The sequence below is a fragment of the Thermobia domestica genome, chromosome 9 (assembly GCF_964235325.1).
Source record: "Thermobia domestica chromosome 9, izTheDome1.hap1.1, whole genome shotgun sequence".
In the NCBI taxonomy this organism is placed as follows: Eukaryota; Metazoa; Arthropoda; class Insecta; order Zygentoma; family Lepismatidae; genus Thermobia; species Thermobia domestica.
Genome location: NC_137462.1, coordinates 168,629,454 through 168,649,645, shown reverse-complemented (window position 1 = coordinate 168,649,645; position 20,192 = coordinate 168,629,454).

The window sequence follows — 20,192 nt, the reverse complement described above, 5'->3', positions numbered from 1 at the left end:
TATTTTGAAAGCTCTGACTCCCTCCTACTCTTAAATTAGGCGAGGAATTCGCAAACCGTGAACTGTGTCCCACATTACTTTGTGGATTCACGTTATAATTTTGATCCTGAAATGGTCTACTTTGACCACCTAGTAAAGGTTCGTGAGGATTCACTTGAATATGGGCTGAAGGCCTTAAATGATCAAACATAGGATTACTAAATTCATAAGAATATCCAAGAAATTCATCCCCACTAGAACTTGAAGAATCCGAAAATCTATACTTTACATGCGTCTCCTTTGATTGTGCCATCCTTACAAGCACACCACAAAATATTAAGCTCAAAGAAACCAAAAGAATAATTACTACTATTTTTACAACCTTATCAATAATTATCTGCTTATTACACAATGACCTACTAAACCATAAATTTTGTATCCGACCCCGGCAACACTGTATTAAGTATTTTACGTTAACATTCATATACAACTTTTATATTAACTCAACAAGAAAGGCATAGAATAATGAAAATATGTTATTTAATTTAGAGGTTAATTTGACCAAAGAAATACACACAAATTTTAATTTATAAAGGGGAACACTTTTGCTGGACCTCCCCGAACCGGACCTCGAAGCCAGCATAAATTTGCCTTTCCAAGGCAGTGTATAAAATTTATTTTTATTTAAAAATTATATATGTAACGGATGAACGATACACATATAATCTTTAAATAGCCCCCACTACCCACAGTCCTGCGAGAACGGACGTCACCCCACTTCCCCCTTTAGAATATAAGAATTTTAAAAGGAGAGAGAAAGGAGAATTCCACTCCCCCACGGCTGAGAATAATGACGACGTGAAGAGTGAGGTTCAATACTGGAAAAGGCTTATACTGTATGCTAAATGTCACTATTAAGATAATCAGGTATATGTCTATAACTACTTGAAAATGTAAAAAGTTTTCTAACAAAATGGAAAATTTTATTATAACAAATCCGAAACGTGATATATAAATAGTAATATAGAAAACATTCAACAATTTTAACAAGCAATAATATCATTAATCGAAATCGCTGTTAGCAAGCAACATTAATTTTCCAAAAGTTTTTTTTTTCCAAGTGACAAAGTTTCTGAAGTAAATACTATAACCAATCGTAAATCCAAATATAGAATTTAGAAACATATACAATAATATCATTAAAAATGTATGGAACTCGAAGTTACTGCAAAGTGGCTTTCTTTGGAATGAAAATGTGGGAGGAAAAGATTCCTTAAATATGGGTCAAAATACATGAGTTACGAGCATCAGCTCATCTGTAACTCTATAGATTCCTCTTTTTTTTTCTTTCCTTTTCAAAGCGGACCAAAGACATAAATCATTCATTTGAAGTCTCCACTAGCCTTAATATTTTCCGTAATTTCAATATATTAAACTTCCTGACTAGCGACTTTTCTTTAGTTTTATCAAGGAAAAACAAGAATCAACATGTTTTAACTCAAGGCATAATTCTGCCTACACAAAACCAGTAACATGAACTATTCAATTAACTATTTTTACTTTCTTACTTTTCCTCTCGCAATGTTTTTAGAAATAAGTGCTTCCAAAATATATTGAATAATAATAATGTCTTCTGAATAACAACCATAGCCAGGAACTGTTATAGATTTTAAAAGAAGTTAACAAATTTATACGATAATACGGAAAGAATATTAATTTAATGACCCATTCGTTCATTCAGAGGACCTAACACTCTTACCTCATTTTATACACTGCGAAGCGCTTCAGTCTTAAAGCCAGAACCTCGGCTGCAACGTGACGTCATCCCGATCGACGACTCGCGCAAATCCAACTGAAGGTTAAGCAGTGCTTCCAACTCCAAGAGAAATAACCGACTTAACAGTAAACTGGAGTTTCATCTCACAAAAATTTTCCTTTACAAAATTTCATTTTATTATGAAACTTGGGTGGGTTACAGTTCGAACTGTAAAGGTAATACCAAGTATTTTGACGTGGTCATTTATCAGATACTGATGGTCAATAGAAAAGTGTGACGTGACCATGGAAGCATTATATAACAATAACGTCGATTTATTCACATTGATTTTTTCACCACTCACCTGCATGAAAGTCTGTAGACACTGTTCAATATGCGCAAACTGTTCATTCGTAGTGAAAAGGAGCGTCACATCATCAGCGAAAGCTTGAACATTGATATCTTGAAAATCATGATTCACTGATGAGGGGAGCGACATTAGATGGTAGAACAGAGGTTCAAGCGCCAAACTAAATAAATATACAGATAAAGCACATCCTTGTCTTACTCCACGACGTATAGAAAAGGGAGCCGTAAGGTGGCCATTTATTTGCACACGGGAAGTGGCGGAAGAGTACAGCGCACGAATCAAGTCAATAAATGAATCAGGAAACTTGTAGGCTCGTAGAACATTGTAGAGATAGTCGTGGGATAAAAAGTCAAAAGCATTTTGGAAGTCCACTGATAATAAACATGCAGGCATGCGCTTAAATTTAAAATATTCAGTGATGTCACGGATCTTGCTAAGAGCAGAAAACATTCTTGGTGGGATGAATGGCTGCCTGAAAATCACTAATAATCTCGTGACAAATAAGTTTCAAGCGTCGTGCTAAGACTTTAGAGAAAAGTTTCATGTCAGTATTGAGTAACGTTATAGGACGGTAGTTCTGTATGGTCACCGGACAGTTCGTTTTAGGTATGAGGACAATGACACCTTGATTATCAATGAAATTGTGATGCCTTAAGAGCTCATTAAAAAGGTGGCATAACTCCGCTCCAACAATATCCCAATAGGAGACATAGAATTCATAAATTAGTCCATCTGGACCGGGACTCTTGCGGTCTTTACATGTACGCAATGCTTCTCGGACTTCCGTCGGAGTAATGTCCGCCATTAATTGTTGATGTACGTCGGGAGACAGTTGGGGCATTGTCTCCGGGAAATATGTCTCTAGTGCCGTAGCATTGATTAAACCAGTTCGATATAAGGAAGAAAAATGTTCATACACATGAGTCTTAAGATCATTAAGATCCGTAACTTCGCCAGCACCATCCATCGTAATAGCTTCAATGTAGTTCTGTTGACGTCGCTTCTGCGATTGAATATAGTGGTAAAAGGAAATGCGTTCAGATTTACAAAATGAGGCAGATGTGGAAGTCGTCTGATATCGTTCAAGAGCTCGAACTTGTATGCGTGTAATCTGCGCTTTAACCCTATGAATATGACTGAGATTTTGAGGGCTGCTGGGTTGAGACCAGAGATCGTTTAATACAGCGTAGTAATATTCTAATGTCTGATGAGTCTCGCGCTTAATTTCTTTTCCGTACCATTGGAAAAAACGTTTTATGTGGGGTTTAACGTAAGAAGTCCACCATTCAGAAATAGTTGAAAAGTAACGTCGTTGACGTACCCAAAATTGCCAACGTTGACGAAAATCATTCCTAATGGTAGCTGGATGGAGAAGTTGAGCATTTAATTTCCAGTAACTTCTACCATGCGTATGCGGGACACCTGTCGGAATTTTAAGAACACAATAAACCGCTGCATGGTCGCTAAATGAAACTGGACATATGTCCGTTTCAATGATATTTGAACAGTGAGAAGACGTTATATACCACCTATCTAACCTGGACATCATATGACTATTCTTAAAAGTAAATTTAGGCACCGTCCAATGATTCCACCACACATCCCGGAGCCGCAACTGTTGTATAAGGCGGGTAAAAGTGACACTAGGGTTGAAGATGCCAGTGGTATCGATTTTCCGTTCCAGTACATTAAAGTCACCAGCCAGAATAATAGGATCACAATTATCTGGTAAAATCTGCACTATTTCCTCGTTATAAAAATGATCACGAGAACGCCTGTTAACTGTTCCAGAAATACCATAAACGTTCACAATATTAAATCCATCACAAAATAAACTGATACCACGGCCAGAGGGAAGTCGCTTAATGCGTTCGACGACAATACCCTTTTTGATTAAGATAGCAGTACCCCAATTGTTGGGTCCGATATTCACTATTGCATTGTACATTGGCAGAAATTCAAAACATTCAAAACGGACCTCTTGCAGAAGAATGATGTCGTAACCACTTAGCATAACAAAAGTTTTTAAACTATTTTGTTTCGCTGGATGGTGAATGCCAGCGATATTTATTGTACATAGACGGCGCACGTTAGGTCTAGTAGGAGACGGAGAACCTGCCATCAAGTTAATAAATACATAAAATAATAAAGCAATTTGAAAAAATAACACCAAAAACTGGATAAGTTGTGCAAAAATACACCTCACTACAGAGGGGGGAGAGGAGAAATATTGCATCCATCTGAAACTCAATCGCCACCACTCGTCCTGAAGTTTGCAAAGAAAGAAAAATAAAAACATAAATAGAAACAATCCGGTAAACATCACGTGAGAACTGCGCTGCAGGGAAAGCAGAAAATAAAATATAGGGCATAAGAACCCAAGGGCACGTGAGCGGTGCTGACGAGAAGCTATACACAAGAACTTACGAAGCAGTAGGGTCTGTTTCACCACTCTTTTCACGAGACTCGCCTGTAGCAGAGTTGTTACAAACCATGTCAGAGTCAAGGTCACCACCACCGCCGCTATGTGTTTCCGGGTCACTCACACTATCTTGGATGGCTTGGCTAACACTGTCTGTTTTATTTGAGAGCACTTTTCGTTTTTTACGTAACGATCGCCGTAGTTGATTTCCATGAGCACTAGTAAAGGGCAAAGTAGATTCAGATGCATTTTCAAGAGTTGTGGCTGATTTCTTAGTAAGCTGACCATGAGAGGTAGACAATGGGACATCATCCTGCGACGTTGCCAGATTAGGCGGGGCAGTTTGTAGCACTGAGTTGGTCGAGGGCCACTGAATCGGGCCAACACAATCTTGTAAGGCCGTAGTACTTGGCTCAGGTTCTGTTATGACATCATGACATAAAGTAGGAAATTCTGTAGGATCCTGCACCAAAGGAGGGGGAGCTCGAGACACATCACGAACACTCGTGGAAACACTGGGCCGTAAAGAAGGAGACAGTGAGTTTAACGAGTAATGCGGGGTTTTCGGGAGATTACCAGTGGATAAAGCTGTCATACGAAGGTCGTCCTGTTTGTGCTGAGGACGAGGTAACTGACGAGGTGGTACCTTGCATTGGGAAACAAGATGATCCGTACTCAAACAGCGGAGACAAGTATGCAGCTGTCCAGGATACACAATTGAAGCCTTATAACCCATGAAGTGGAGTTTAGAGGGTATATGTTTCCCCAATTCTATATAAACTGCACGAACACCATTCAACACAGGGTATTTTAAGTGAGTGCCCCACTTTTCATGTACTATTTGTTTAATCTCACCATATTCACGCAAGGTATCACGTACTACATCATCACTAAGTTCACACGGCAATTCAAAAATACGGACTTTAGTATAGTTAGTAGTAGCATCCAATATATTCACCACAGAGGAAACACCAGTCGAATGACGGAAGGGAACAGAGTCTGGCAAAGTACGTAAAGCTTGTTCAAAATTCAGAGCTGTATCCAGTTTTACATATACACAGAAGTCTTCGTTGTGTAATTGAATTGCAATCACTTTGTTCATCAGATCGGAAAAATTTTCACTTAACCATATGTGTATTTCAGCCGGTGACGGTCGTAATTGTCTGAAATTCTTGTCAAACTCAAATTTTAACGTATTTTGTCGAATGGTATTCATAACGTAGTACTACTTAACACAATTTTCAGTAATTAACACCACTATACAGTCCTAATCACAGGACAAAAAAAACTAAAGAAAAAAACAAAAGAAACGAATGATATGCTTTCACGGAACGCTCAAAAACACCTCCACACACCATGAGAACTCACGGTGAACTGTCAAAACGAGCCTTATATCATGGAGTACAAGGGCAATAAAACGAGCCCTGCGGGGCTTCTAACCCGTCCCTACTACTACTACTACTACTTATCTGCACAAAAGTAAGTAAATCACATTTTTGAGTATTATTTTCGTATTATTTTAATTTAAAAGTGTTATAAAAATGTAAAAAAATGTTAAAAAAAACTTTCGTCGGGCCGGGTTTGAACTCACGCCAAAAGAGATTCTCGTTAATGGCATATAGCGCTAGCCCACTCGGCCACGAGGACCGACAACAACCATCGTCTGAATTCTGCTATTTGAATGCAACGTGGCAAGACATAGATAACGCCAACAAATCAGAACTGTGTTTTTCGTTCCTACTTCCGGGAGCATTACTCTCCTGAGCTAGTCCTGTTTCACACTATGAAACGAAACACTTGTTTTAAACAGTGTGAGATTAAATTTCTCGCAGAATGTTCTAGAACGCAAAAACTAACGGGAACGAGTCACTTTTGTGTTTGGGACTTAGTAATGAACTGATTGTGACATCTAAGCAAAACATTTAAGCTGTTTAGTACAATAGACCTCATAATAATAGACCAGACCGCTTAACTACACCACATCAGCACTAATACACCGTGGTCCTCCATTAATTTGATGAGGATTCAGATTTTATAGAAATACCAAATAGACTACAAAAACGTAAATCTGTGTTACAGTAGGAAGCCGAAAATCCGAACTAAGTGGGGCCACAGGTAGTTCGGATTTTCAAATTGTTCTGGTTTTCGAAAATGACCAAGAACATGTCATTTAGGATTAAATATACTGCACGATATGCTCTTTTCTTGATACAGTGGTTATACAGTACATACAGTAATTACAATACCGTACGTAAGGCAACTTACATTTAACGTTTCCGAAGAACCTGCTCGTACATTAAATTACACTGTTCTTGTAACTCACACTTAAAATTTAACTTGTATAGGCCTAAGGGAAAATAAAAATAAAAATATTTATGACAAACAATTACATATGAATGAGGTTTTGTAAAAACATTGACTTCACACAACGCCGACGGACAACTCTATTGTTTGTTTATCGCTAGCGCTAAGACAATATGTAAAAAGCTTCTAGGGATCGCGTTCGGATTTTTTACTTTCAGATTATCGACGTTCTACTGTATTTCTGGATTTCTCCGAACATTCCGATCTGCGTGACACAATATAAGCGGCGGTACAGAGTTACAGGGACAAATACTGAGACATTGAAGTAATAAGAATAACTTGATTTAATTTTAGGTATTAGTGTTCTGGGAAGTTTAATGTGCCTTTTTAAGTCACCCAATAAATAATATGTATAAATAAATGTTTAATTTGCACTTCCAAGTAAGTATGTTAGCTAAATCCTCGCACGCAGAGAAATAAGGTTGTATAGTTTCATATTCCACCACTTTATTTATATAAGTAACGGATTATGCACGGGTGCAGAGCAGATTCCTCCGTATATTGGCATGGTGGTGACATATTTTTTTACCGATACATGTAGATTGCGTTTAGTGAAAGATGGCCTTTTCGATTATGTAACTGTTTCCCTGGTTAAGAGAATATTAGTTATATTTCTTGTGCGTGCAGTGCTCGACAAAGCGGAGAAACGAGCCAAGGACAAGAGTACATAAAAAGTGTGGTATACAGATGTAACATTTACCAAAATGTCATTGTCCTACACAAAGTGAAACAGCCATAGGCAATGAGACCGCTTAACTACACCACATCAGCAGTAATACACCATGATCCTCCATTAATTTGATGAGGTTTCAGATTTTATAGAAATACCAAATAGACTAATCAGCATAATCTAATTAACTTCTGAATTTTCTTTTTCAAACTACCTATAAGATGTGATGTAAATACAGATAGCAACTACAAATAGTGTAAATACTCCGTTTTAATCCAGAATACAAAGCCAGGTTCGTGAACTTTCTTTTAGAAAATAAATGTTAGTTCATTCCGCTCACGAACATTTTCCTTCAAAACAGAATGCGTTCTGTTTATAGTTCGAGGATTCTTTTCTCGTTCATTGAAAACGAAAGAATTCTTTTCATAATCGATGCTGGGAATGTGTTTTGTTAAACGTTTTCCTGCCTTTAGTAGTAGACAACGTTCCTGAATTGATGGGAGCTAATGTAGTTTGAATTCCATTCAAACAATATTGTTTGTTATACCGAAATAAAAAGGTCATTCAACTCCGAGAAAACGAACCATAATTTTAAGTTTTCTACAAATATCAGCACTAGCTCAGAAGAATATGCTTAACGCTACTGTATATGCTTTGTGATTTCTATTATTATTATTATTATTCTTATTATTATTATTATTATTATTATTATTATTATTATTATTATTATTATTATTATTATTATTATTATTAATACTAATACTAATACTAATACTAATACTAATAATAATAATAATAATAATAATAATAATAATAATAATAATAATAATAATAATAATAATACAGTCTATATTGTCTAACGAGACAATTTTTAGCACAATTCAAATTTATGTTCCCGTACATAAAAAAAATCGCTTAATTTCATCGTGAAATGAAATTACTGTTTCATGATTCATTTTCCTTTAAAGTGAATGAGTTTTAAAGAACGTATTTGTTCTATTATGCGTTATGATAGAAAATGTAGTATAAGAAATGCAAAGAATTTTATATAGTACGTTGCAGTAAACTGATACTATAAATTGGTACTTAAAGTGGACTTATGTGTATGTAATAATCTTTTATTTGTACACTTTGGTTTAGCTAGGATGCATTTCGATACAGAAATACAGCACATGAAACAAATCTTAATACACTGATTACCCAAACAAAATAAACCTTGAAAATGTACTCGTGCCAGCGCTGTTCATTTTTCACACTAAAAAATAAATTGTTAAAAAAAAGAACGATTTGATTTTTAGATCGATACTCAAAAGACTGCACCATGATTCTTCGATTTCTCAGCATTGTGAGTTTTGGGCTTATTCTCTTCATCAACCTGATGAATCAATTAATGCTCCTTCTATTGTATAATGCATTCTGACGTTATATAATCAAGGAACCATATCCTTTTTCAGTGTCCCTTTAGTGAAATATATACACTAATGGTTGTTGTAGTCAGTGGAACCCGACTCTGTCCTTGCCAGCAGCAAAGAATACTGCCTAATCTTTCAATGATCTGTTAGAGAAACGTCTGAGAAAATGAGAGGGACTGGAGCAGGTTGCGTCTGAGAATCAAGAACAGCTGTTTTAAGATTTCCCTACCACCCCCTCTAATTTCAATGTTATGACATCTATGCAGAGGCTAGAAGGTCATTCTACTCTACTCCCAGTGCAGGATCTTCAATGTGCTCAGCGACATGTGTTTCAGGAAGGGGGAAACACATCATTAAATGAGCATAGATCAACTGGTGTGTTACTACAAAGCTAATGAAGGACTTTTGTTTGATTTGGTCTCTGCTGAAGTAATTGATCCCTATTTTGTAACATGATACAACCATCCAGGATGGTAGTTAACTATGCGTTTTGCTAAATGTCTGGTGTCGTCACCCAAATTAGACACACCACGAAAGAAAAAAACAAGTTCTTCTCAAAAGTTTTGTACTTTAATGCTAGAAATATCTTTACTTCTTTTTTTATCAGAACACAATACCAATAATTAAGTATAAAAATTGATTTTGAGTTTTTTAAAAGATTTCCGTCTAGCTGAATTATTAACATACAGTATGTGCTTTCTATGTTCCAAGATCCAAGTTCCATCCTAGATTGATCTATAAGTCTTTGATTCCAATTGGTAAAAATATCAAAAGGAGTTTAAAAGTATGTATCGCTGCAATATATTTTTAAATATTTTTAAATATTTTAAAAAATAGTCTTTAGACATTATTTAAAATTATTTTTAGTTCGTTTTCAACTAACTTACTAAAATTTTGAAATTCTGACTTATACATACCGAAAAAAAAAGATTCATAGTTAAATTATGAAAATTGCTAAACTATATCGTTAATACGTCTGATGTTCATAGCGATAACGTGGCTAAAGACAATTTCAGCTCTACTTGCTGGTCTAGTAGCTAGTACGCGGGCATTTACACACCTAGGTTCGATTCCCGCTAGGAGGCCATTGAACGTATTACGGTGGTTCGGTTTCCACTTTCAATTGTAGATCCACGTCTAATATAGCGTCAATGCTGAAAGGTGACGCTAAAGTTCAATAAAGGAATACAATTTTATTATCTTTCACAATATACTTCTTTAACACGGTGAATATACTAATTTGATATAAGTAAACATAAAATTAAGGAAATTGTAAATATTGTTAAGTAACCAAATTACCTTCTTTCTTCCATGACAGCAGGCAAGCACCCATACGAAGAGTCCATAAAGTTCGAAATCTCCAACTAAAATTTCGTAACTCAATATACACTTGTACAGTTTCGTGATAATACTACTGTATATTTGATTAGCAGAGTAATGATTGAGTTAGCATAAAGATTTAATCTTAGACTTCATCTGGAAGTTCCATCATTTATTTTGGGAATATAGATTCCGTAACAATTGCTTATCGTCTTTTCGGGTGCAGAATAGCACTGATTCACTACATAGATGTAGTGTCTTGTATTTTGCCCTCCCTTCCCCCCCAAAATCGACCACTTCCAACAAAACAAAACAAAAAAATGGGTACCTGCCTGCGTGGTGTAATAACAAAATCACATTAATGTTATTATGATGTTGTCTAGTATTTAAAAAAACATCATACATACAGAGGAAATTAGAATATCAAATAGAATAATAGCCAGTTCTTTTGTTTGCAACTTTTACAATTGGCGAGAATCCATTTTTGTTTACGGTGTCGCGACAATTGCAACTAAGTAGTTTGACTTGATATGAAGACAGCATTGGCAAGCGGGTCGCGGTGGCTCAGTGGTAGAGCGTTCACCTCTGATGCATGGAGTCCAGGGTTCAAACCCTGCTCCCGCCAAGTAAACTTTGTGGTGGACAAACGCCGTGTGCGTGGGTTTTCTCGGGTTCTCCCGTTTCCTCCCACTTCCTTCATTCCACCATTTCTCATAATCACCGTCTCGTTTAGCCTAACCGGCATAACTGTGGGACGTAAAACTCAAAGATTTCATTTAATTTCATTCACTTTCCATGTTGAAGGAAAATATTGCTCGTTATTATTATTATTATTATTATTATTATTATTATTATTAATTCAGTAAACATAGTAACATCAAAGAATAAATAATAATCCTCACTAAGCTTGAGATTGCCAAAATAGATCGGAGCCCCGAGTTAACGCGCAACTATTTTTGCGTGTTTAAAATCAATGTTGATTACCTCTTTTTTTTTTTTTTTTTTTTTTTTCATTTGCTTAGCTAGTATTGTTATTATGTGAAATGTATAAACAATGAAATACTAGCTGAACCTGCATTTATTATACAGCGCATCATTTCTCACAACATCTGTATATGTCCCTTTACAGACACAAGTGAAAGACGTCTTGATAAAAATTGGCAAGGGTACCATCAAGGGGAAAATTTTCGATTGCTTTTTCAATATCTTGCACCGTTTGCAAGATTTGACCTCCTTTTGGTTGGAGTTTCTAATTCATGTAAGATCAGTATTTTCTTTCTTCTTGCATGCAGTATGTAATAAGCAAATACATTACATGCAGAATTAATTATGTCAGTTAATAGATTCATCTTGGACTTGAGAAATAGTTATTTTTCATTATCATTTGGGCATGAAAGAAACAGCTGAGAGATACTCCCGTATACAAACAAATATGTGGTGTTGAAATGTATAACTCATACGATATGATGCTTTACTTTTTTAAAATTTCAGTACTTCCAGTGTACCCCTAAAAATGTAATAAAGAAATAACGGCCATGTTTCTTAGATATCCAATTAGCACTGGACAATCTACACAAAACTTGGTATCGACCAGTGAAAACGGCACGTTTCTAGCACTTGTGGTTTTCGAGATCTTATTGTCGAAAGGATTGGAGACAAACACATAAGTTTTTCTTTGCAGAGAAACATATAAACCTAGCATTTTAATATGTGGATTAACTTTATTATGCGTGGTCAGTTTCACCACAGATTGAACATTAATTCCGTTTTTGTACATTGGCTAAAACTCTCAGGCAATTTTCGAAATCACCAGTTACTTCGTGCTTTTCAACGATTCTCTCAATATATTCTTTCATCCATCTCTACTCTGTGTAATTCTTCTTTCTTTTGATCCTTTTAAGTTGAGTTTCTTTCCCATAAACGTCATTCATGCTTTCTGATTTCGACTTGAACCGAGCAGGAAATAAAGTCTTGAATCTTGGGATGGGGTTTACTGAGCAATGCATTTTACGAAAATCAAAACTGAAACCCGAAATAATACTAAATTTGAACCGCTTCCGGTTTTGATAGTGTTGTGAAGATAGTTATGATATGTTATCTTGACGCTGAATCGTTTAAAAGAAGTTTATATCTGATAACGTGTTTGTTATGTTATAATAAACGTTGAAACCTGAAATTGCTTCTTCGCTATTTCCGGTTTGAATACAGTTTCAACGGAGGAGATTGAACTTATTCTTCTGACGATTGCAAATCTTCTATTATCGTTCACAAAAAACCGCATCTTGATAGCATTGGCCATTTTTGCTGTACGAAAATCATGAAATACGAAAGTGATAGTAAATTTGAACCACTTCCGGGTTGGGTAGAGAGTTGTAAATTAGTCATGTTATGTTGCCTTGGACGCTGAATCGTTTGCAAAACAGCACATCTCGCTATCACTTACCGGTTTTGCTCTGTTAACTGTCGACGGACAGAGAGACAGACGGACGGACAAAGCAGTTGTGTAAGACTCTCGACATTTATGCATAACATAGTTTGAAAATCTAAACATTAGAAAGTGTTTTCTTCAGTTTTTGGGAGTCTATACATACAGTGTGTCTCTCTGTGTGTGTGTGTGTGTGAGAGAGAGAGAGAGAGAGAGAGAGCAGGCTGAATCTCCATCTATTGACCAGCATTCTGTACACAATTCAACTCTTGAATGGGTTCCTATTTAGATCTATTTAAACCCAGAAACTACACCCTGCAGAATTTGGAAGACTTTATATGTTATTCTGAGCACGTCTAATGCCAAAAAGCAAAGCATTTGTACTGCTACATTTTTTCTTAGGATAACTAGAATAATATATTTATTCATTCGCCTTGATGGAATGAGGTTGAAACATGAAAAATCCAATAAGAGGAGTGAAGAGGAAACGACCTGATCATGAAGAAAGATTGTCAATTGTTTATCCTCTCCAGTTTAACCATGCTTAGTAGTTATTAACTGTTCGGTGATCATACGTAGCGATAGAAATGTTACACAATGGATTAGTTACGAAGTTAACTTTCTCTTTTAACACCGATGTTCAAACCTAGATCTACACATCATACTCGTGTACATAGTCGTGGGATCCGAACTATATGACTTCCCACGGGAATTCAACCCGAACCTCCTGATCCGAAGGCGTGTGTAATAATGAACAGCTTTGGCGTGGGAGACATGGGTTCGATTCCCGACGGGAGCTCATGTGGTTCGGATTCCACGTTAATCAGTAGGTCCCGTCCCATATAGCCTCGCTGCTGAAAGGGATGTTAAAATCAACTTAAGTCAATAATTAACAGCCAGAACAAAGCTGACTATTGTAATTAATCAACAAATAGAGTTTAAGCAATAATTGTACCTAACTACATAATAACAAATCTCCTCTAAAAATAGAGGTTTGACTTTCTTCATAATTTCAAATAATTAAACATTATCATTAAAAGCTTGAAATATTAGTGTGATTAAATGCATGCGCCACTATAGTTAATCGCCATTTGAAGAAAAAAACTCCAATTGCAAATACACTAATAAAGAATATTTTTAAAATGGTATCCATGTGTGTGTTGCATCAAGTCTATTACTAGCGTTCCGATAAACTTTGCCCAAATTAAATACGATACTGTAATCTCTTTCAGTCCGAAATAACAAGCATTGGCTCTAGTTAAATGGCTGTTAAAGACAGAGATGAATGTGGTTTCTAGAAATTAATGCGCGATTTTTAAATTAACGCACGGCTGTATAATACATCACTCCAAAATGTAGTTGGAAAGAGTTTTCAGGAATTCCGCAAGGCTCGCACCGTGACACCTCTGGGCCATTCCTCATTCGGACGACAAGCGTCGCGGGGGAGCAGAGGCGTCACGGGTGACGGCAGCAGTAGCTCCATCTGTCCTCCGCTCTTCCAAAGGTCATGGCCTGCCTTTGTCTCTGTCAAAACACTTTCCTTCCATTCCTGGGAGTGGGAATAGTGCTTGTTCCAATTTACAACATCGCTCTCTCTCTCTCTTTAACTCCTGCTCTTGGTCTGAAAACTAGTAAAACGTTGTGTGTGTTTTTGTGTAAGTGTGTGTGTGTGTGTGTCATTGACTAATTCTAACACTAAAGCTCGTCCAGCTTTCGGGAAATTCAGACACCACAATCTGTGCATTTGATTATCAAAAATAAACAGTTCAGAGAACGTCATTAGGAGATACGAAATTTTCTTGCGCTAAACACTGCTAAAAGATACATGTAATTTGACTGTTAAATGTGTCAGCAGCATTCACTTAGTGTTCGATAATGATTACATACTGTATACTGAATATTTATAAAAGAATGGTAAGGCTATTTCATACGAGTGAATTGGTTTCGTTATGTAAGAAACACGGGGAGGCTCGATGAAAATTAAAAGATACATAGGATACATATAGAAATATGTAATTTTTGGTTTTAATAATCTAGACTTCGATTAATAGTTGTTTGGGGGGGGGGGGGGGTTCACGCTCCTTTTCAGTAACGATGCGATATGATTATTTAAAGTGCGATTCAAATCGAGTTTTGGACCTGCGGTGGCTGAGTGGTAGACCGTTCACCTCTGATGCTTTGGGGTTTCTGGTTCGATCCCAGCTGAACTTTGTGGTGGACAAATACCGTATGTGTGGGTTTTCTCGGGGTTCCTTCGTTTCCTCCCACTTTCTTCATTCCACCATTTCATTCATTTTTCATCAACACTGTCTACTTTAGCCTAGCCGGCAAAACCAATGGGACGTAAAACTGAAAGATTTCACTTCATTTTCGTCACGAGTTTTTTCTTCGAGTTTTTTTTTTTTTTGTTTTTGTTTTTTTTTTTTTTTGGGAAACAAGTATTTTTATTGCGAATTGAGCAAGATACCACACGAACATAAAATATGCATATAGACACTCGGTCGCAAAGAGGTACAGGTTGAAAATAGATATGATTATGTCGTCCAGAATAGTATAATAATTTATATGTACACTGGATTTAAGTTAAGATGAATTCGTGAATAAAAGTATGATGACGAGATAGTATCAAAAACTTTCGATTCTAGTTCTGTAATTGGCAATAAATAGCAGCGCAGGTCCGCTCGCACAGTCACAGAGAGCTAAGAGTGTGCTAAGAGATATCGTACTGCATGCATCTGTAGCTGTCCAGCTCGTGTTATTGTGACCATATGCATTACCACTTTTCCGATTCCAACTTGAACAGCAAACTTAAAAAGAGCAAAGGTGAAATTTTGTGTGAAACTCGGCAAATCTGCACATGGTGCAACAAGTTTATGTTGATGCTGCCATGAGTCATGTGAAATGTTTTGAGTGGCACGGCACTTCAAGATGACGAGAAGTTCTTCATCGGAAAACGTCGGAACCGTTCGGCAAATCGTACACGAGAATCATCGGAGAACAATTATAACATTGCTTCCATTACCAATATGTTATACAGAACAGTCCAGTCATTCCTTAATCCTTCATGTTGAGGATCATTATTGGTAACGAAATTTTCTGTATCCGGGTATGACCGTGATTTGAAGCAATTACAACATTGCCTCCCTGTTTTCTCTGTGGAAGAACTCATGATCTGCACGACCAAAAAAGGCAAGCCAGGTCCACAGTTCAATCAAGTGCATGCTCATCGTCGTTTTCGACTTTTACGGTTTTCTACATCGAGACTTCGTCCCCAGTTATCAGACCTTCAATAGCGAGTTCTACTGCTAGTTTTTAAAGCGGTTGGGGGTGAACATTCGGCTAAACTGGCCAGAGTTGTGTCGCTGGATAGACTGAATGCTGACTGACGACAACGCACTTTGTTACCATTCTCACTTCAAAAGTGAGTTTCTTACAAAACATGACACGATATCACTTTCGCACGCGCCGTACTCTCCAGATTTGGCTTCATCCTTTTCCCACGGTTAAAAATTAAACTTAAAGATGGCCGTTTTGACAAAGTAAGGAGACCCAATTTGAGTTATTTTTCTTGATTCTTCCGCTTCTTCTACTTTCTTCATTCCACCATTTCAATCATTATAATAATCAGTGTCTCCCTTATCCTCGATGCATAATCATGGGACGTTAAACTAACAAAAGTTCCGTTCTGTGCTTACGTGTAATACTTATCAAAAGCCCCAGTAGAATAATTGATTAATTGTACCTTGGTTGTATGTAAGCATCTTATAACATCCCAAGTTGGACCTGTGTACCACCAGCCACCCGAACTGCTGCTTTCACTATTAATATAATTGGCAAAATTACCTTATTAATATTAGAATCGCCTGTTGCAGTCATTCTTTGAGTTATGGATCAATGCGGTTACACGCTCTTTTAGGGTGTGTGTTGTATCATTCTTGAACATCCTGTATAGCATGTTTTGTATGTCCCACAGGCATCAATTTGGAATCACTATAACATGTCATCACCTTCTTGTATACCAACTTTGAGCCAGATCCGTAAGCTTCTACTGGCAAGGGCGCCGATTTCTCTGTAAATTCGGGGGTGGGGGCCAGGCCCGTAGCCAGCTCGAAAATTTAGGGGGGGCCCGGTGGAAGTTAGGGGGGGCCCGACCCAAAAATATTAGTTCATTTCATATTATAGTTCATTTGCATACCTACCGTGAAAATTTTAGAGGGGGCCAGTAAAAATTTAGGGGGGGGCCGGCTTCCCCCCTAGACCCCCCTAGATACGGGCCTGGTGGGGACATTCAGATGCAGAAAGCATATATGAGGAATTTAAGACAAATTGCATTCAAATTATGTCAAATATTGTAAATTTATAAATACAATGAGGGGGTCCACATGAGCTTCGGGGGGCCCGGGCCCCCTCGGCCCCCCCGGATCGGCGTCCTTGTCTACTGGGTGTTCTTAAATGCTCTTTTACCACTGGATATCTCTAAGTATGGTACAGAGTGGATTATATATAAATTAGGTTGTTTTAAAAACCTTATAGCTTCGTGTATAACGCTTCGATCGAAGTTTTTAACAAACAACACAACAAAATGTAAGTTACCTCTACCCCATCTGTCAAACATTGCCTATACTACTCAAATTGCAGCTTTAGAGACTTGCTGCTGTTCAGAAATCGAAGGAACCGGATAAACGGAGACGAGTTTGTTGTTTTTGTGTTTCGTTATGCGACTACCGCCACCAGAATCTTAAGCATCATGTGGTTAAAGACAAAGACTGGTTCCGCCTGGCTGAATACATAGATTTTTTCACTTCGTAATCCGCAAGATATCACAATGAGAGGATGGGAGTATGATTGTAATTTCAATTCGCCGAATAGTTTTTTTTTTTGTCACGTCGAATATAGGGTGGCAAAAAAATATTTTTAAATACTCGCAATTTTAACCAGAAGCCAGTGAATTGATTTCATTAAGACAAGAGAAGGTTCTACGCGTCAGATGAGTCTTTTGCCCTAATCAGCACTATGGAGATGTATCACGAACATCTGTCCATTTAAAGAACACTTTTCATCACTGATTTAGGAATAATGGATGAATGATTTATAGATAAAGGGAAAGAATTGTATGTTGTTTCCATCGATATAGAAAAGGATTTTTAGCAGGGAAGCTGGAAACTGGGGATGAAAGTTATAAAGAAGGTGAGTAAAAGTGAAAGGTTCGAAGACATAAGAAATCTCAGTATAATACAACAAGTAAGTTTAGAATAGGGAATTAAACGAGAGAGAAGAATTTAACTGGAAAGAAAGTTAGACAAGAATGTTGCTTCCAAGCAATATTCTTTAATATGTATATATTTAAGAGGAGATAATGCAGAAAAGCCTCCTGGTATTTCAGTATTCTATAGAAGAAATAGATGTATGAGGTTTCGGTTTATAAATGATGTGGTTGCGATATCTGGACAAGAAAATTAATAAGATATTTTAAACCTTGGAAAAAATCTGCGAACAATGTAGGATGAAATAAGTGTTGGAAAGAGAAGGGCTATAATCCTAATGGTTAAAACGAAATTTTCGGTATCAAATATAGAAGTAAAAATGGAAAAAATAGAATAGGTTACTAGTTTTTGAAACCTGGGTTGTGTTATTACTGTACAACGAATCACTGGTTCTTTGTTCTTAGTATTGAGCCACTAAAACTTCTATATATCTGCTTTTATACGTAATTTAATAATCAAAACTGAGAAGTATACATCACGTTTACAATCTTATTTTTCAATATGTCTACTCTCTAAATCTGAATAGCTCTATTTATTTATGGTTGTCCTGACAACCTCCTATTCACAATCCTATTACTTAAAAAAAAAAAAAAAAAAAAAAAAAAAAACTATACAAACATATGAATATCTTTCCACGTCGATATTACAATTAGAATTAACATATATTTCTTTTTCTTTTTCTTCCTCGACATAACCAGTCTAGTACATGTATAAAATACTTTACGACCCAATGATCGTTACAAGTATTAACAATGTATAAATATACAACGTACTGTTGTAACTGATGTGAAATGCAAACGTGAAATAAAAACGAGGATAGAAATAGCGACAGAAGCATCTGTGAAGAAGAGATTAATTTTGCTGCCCTTTGAATAAAATTTAAGGAGGACATCGTGGCTCAGTGGTAGAGTTCTTACCTATGGTGAGTGGGTCCTTGGTTCGATCCCGGCCAAGTAACTTTGTGATGGACAACATTATGTCCGTGGGTTTTCTCGGGGTACTCCTGTTTCCTCCACTTTCTCATTTCAGTAATTCTTCCATCATCATTCACTTGCTTTGATCATCGTCTTCCTTAGCCCAACAGGCATAATTATGGGACGTCAAACTGAAAAAACTAATTTCATTTTAATTTACTGAATAGAATTTTAAAAAAATAAGAAGAAGAAGAAAAAGATTCGTAAAATATTTCGTATGGAGTATTGTGTTCTACAATATACAGACATTACGAAAAAGCGACGAAAGAGAAGTGGATAACTTCGGAATCTGGCTGTGGAGAAGAATGAAAAAAATTAGCTGGATCAAATGGAAAACGAATGGGAAAGTGTTAGAAGTATCGGGAAAACAAAGAACATTTTTAGATGTAATTAAGACGAGAAAGAGAAACTTGTTGGGACATTGGCTAAGAAGGAATTTGATCAGGAGAGACGTGCTAGAAGATACGGTGAAAGGTAAAAAAGGGAGAGATGAAAGAGAATGAAGTTGATGAACAGTATTCAAACAAGAAAAAAAATACTCCGTTAATAAACATAGTGCACGCAAGTTTCTCAGATTGTAGGGTGTGACCTGATGGTAGTAGTACAATAGCTCTGATGATCATCATCACCGAAATAAGTAACATTCAAAGGAAACGTAGGCGACTGAGCAAAATATGGAGCCACTGATGTCATTCAGGAAGTGAAGTATTCCTGATTGTACGGTTTCGATAGTTTCAGGATTGAGTTCATTATTGTCGAACATGAAGGATTTGAAGGAAACCAATAAGCTTATTCCAAATTCGCAAGATTCAACGTTATAGGAAAAAAAGAAAGTTTTTCTCTGTTTTAAAGATCTACAGTTTTGGAATGTAACTGAATCAGAGGCATCATTTAGAGAGGGAGATGGGGCAATTGCCTCTTGAGTATGACTAATATGTATATTATAATATCCCACTGATGTAGTGAATAAACAATTCTACACGCCAGTGTTTACAAACACTACCACGTGGTTTGGTAAGAGGATTTCACACCAGATGGATCTACAATCACTTGCAGAAGACGGGCTTCTGGCCCCTCCCACGGAGCAGCAGCGCCACCGTCACCCAAGGAACCCTATAAATTGGCTGGACGACGGCAATTCTGTACCAGTTTTCTGCTGATCCTCCTACTGTATACCACGGAACATTAGGAGTAACCTAACCCCAGGCCTCTAGTCTGCTACGGGACTACGCCTAT